Source organism: Acyrthosiphon pisum, chromosome A2 (genome assembly GCF_005508785.2).
Source record: "Acyrthosiphon pisum isolate AL4f chromosome A2, pea_aphid_22Mar2018_4r6ur, whole genome shotgun sequence".
Classification (NCBI taxonomy): Eukaryota; Metazoa; Arthropoda; class Insecta; order Hemiptera; family Aphididae; genus Acyrthosiphon; species Acyrthosiphon pisum.
The window spans coordinates 13571475-13573829 of record NC_042495.1 but is presented as its reverse complement, the minus strand read 5'-3'; the positions used below and the strand labels follow the sequence as shown (position 1 = coordinate 13573829).

General features: G+C 36.4%; 1 long non-coding RNA gene across 1 annotated transcript in view; it reads right to left on the bottom strand.

Annotated features, from left to right (window-relative positions):
• Positions 1-1871, bottom strand: part of LOC115034287 — a 7242-nt gene extending 5371 nt beyond the window's left edge. Inside the window, exons 1-2 of the long non-coding RNA XR_003839651.1 lie at positions 1205-1871; positions 471-607 (exon numbers count right to left, since the gene is read on the bottom strand). This is a non-coding gene — a long non-coding RNA (uncharacterized LOC115034287). The remainder of the gene's footprint in view (positions 1-470; positions 608-1204) is intronic.
• Between the last annotated feature and the right edge of the window lie 484 nt (positions 1872-2355).

The following is a 2355-nucleotide window of genomic DNA, read 5'->3' as shown; positions in this document are numbered from 1 at the left end:
TACGTGTGTTTCGGCACTCGTCGCTATACGCTCCTCGGCGCCGTCGCTACGCTCCGCAAATCGAAATTTCCCCCGATTTGTTGTGTAAAACCACCTCCTCGGACAACCTGATCGGAGGATATTTTCGATTTGCGGAGCGGGGCCGCGACGAGTGCCGATACACGCGTAATCACTGCAACTTTGAACTCCCATAACTTTTGAACGGTAAGTTTGCGGGCATTTTTTCAAACAGTTTTGAATCCAGCATAAAAAACACGTATTTTGAAAGAAAAAAAAATTGAAAAAAAAGGGTGTCCGGTAAAGTAGATTTATTCCAAATGTTTAATATTAAATTATTAGGTTTTGGAATGTAATAACATGCCAAGTGTGGTATAAAGTTGGTTGTCAATATTATGTATGAATCCCATATCCCAATATACATAGTGATCAAAAAAGTCAAAAAATGATATGTATGAATATTAAGTAGGTACCTTATAAACAGATTTCCTTTTGGTGTCAAGTCTAGCAGGTGGATTTGGTACATTAAAGTGTTTAGAATGGCATTAGGCTTAAGTTTGACAATCCCATCTTGGCGATGTAACTCAAAATGACTTTTTTCAAAGTGTACCTTGATAAATAAATAGGTAACTATAATTATTTTAGTAAATTGTTATTGGGTAGGTACCTATAACTAAACATATCAGGAATAAATTACAAAATATAATTAACTACTTTGATTATATTAAATATTTTTAACATTTATGATAATGTATTGGTTGGTACATTATTATAAACACACAATATTTATATTTTAGACATAATTACTTCACATAGCTATAATTCTGAACCCATATGTCCTTTCTGTTTTTTTCTCTTGGAAAACGGAACAATTTAATTTTGTTTTTCCGGGAATTACTACATTTTGGGGCAGTACATCCTCCCATAATAAATATTTTTGGAGCTCAAATGTAGAAGAACAGATAGAATATAATGAAAGTGAATAATATATTTATATCTAAGCCGTACATAAAATACAATAAAGTATAAACCACAAGTACATACCACATGGCACATTAGCACACAGAAAAAGCAAAGAACAAATAACAATAGCCAAAATCAAATAACTTGCAATGAATAATAATAATATGTGAAAATGAAATTGCATGGGTTTATTTTATCATTATGGATATTAATAAATGAGTCGCAAAATGGCGGCATAGCATACCCATTCTATATAGAGCCTTACTGGAATCTGGTGTCAATCGGCAGGTTGTTGACCTTCGGAGGTTATTATCGGTAATATAACACTGATTGTAGACGCCACTTCGTCTGCGGCTGATTAGAGATCACCGGTGTGCGAATATGCCCAAATCCGAATCTCCCCACTGGTGGCAATCATAGACAAAGAAAATAAACGAAAGGCAACGAAAGCGCTGTCGCTACGACACAACAATATCTGAGTGCAGAACAACCCAACAATAGCACACTCAGCAACCGAAACCACCACTAATGTAGTAATGTCGCCGAAAGAACACGCGAGTCTCCACAATGGACGGACGCGCAAAAAGGTCGACGGCAAGGCCAAGTCGACTGGCTGAACGGCGCAACAAGCAACCACAAAAGGAACGCCACAAACACGTGCTTATTAGCACTGTTGCTACCATAAGGGCAACGGCGACGACGTCTCGTACATAGGTCACGAGAGACCAAAACGCACTGTCATATTCAATTTTATCTGTCGGTGAATAAGAACCAACCGTCACACACTGGCGAGAGAAGGGGGAACGCTGGTGGACCCCCACGGATTTATCGTGGGCAAAGGTCACAAGCTCCGGGCGCGAGATACCTGAGCCGGTGGATAATATATCTTGAACATTATGTGAATATCATCAGGTCACTGCCAAATATGGACAATGGTACCATTAGTTTAAATAAATAAGAAAATGCATGTTGTGGACTGTATAAATGTAATATTTTGTTAATGCATACAAAAAAAATATAAAAAAATCACAGCAATGCTTGATAAATAATAAATTTATATGATTGTTAAGATGACAGACACAATGTACTTAACAATTTAGTTGTAGCCTTAGATGCATAGTAAGTATAATGTGATGGCAGCTACTGGACAGTGGACAGCACAGATTTACAATACACTCAAACATTAATTATACAATTGACACAACAAATGATAATGACGATAATGGATCATGAAATTTACATTGAACAATATTAAAAACACGAGAATTTCCTAAGTGTGATCATAGCCTAAACATTATGTGTATGTGATAATGGTTCCAGATTATCCAAGAGCCAAAAAAAATAAAAATACCGGTTATACATGGGTTATCGAATAATGATTTCCTGAAGTGAATG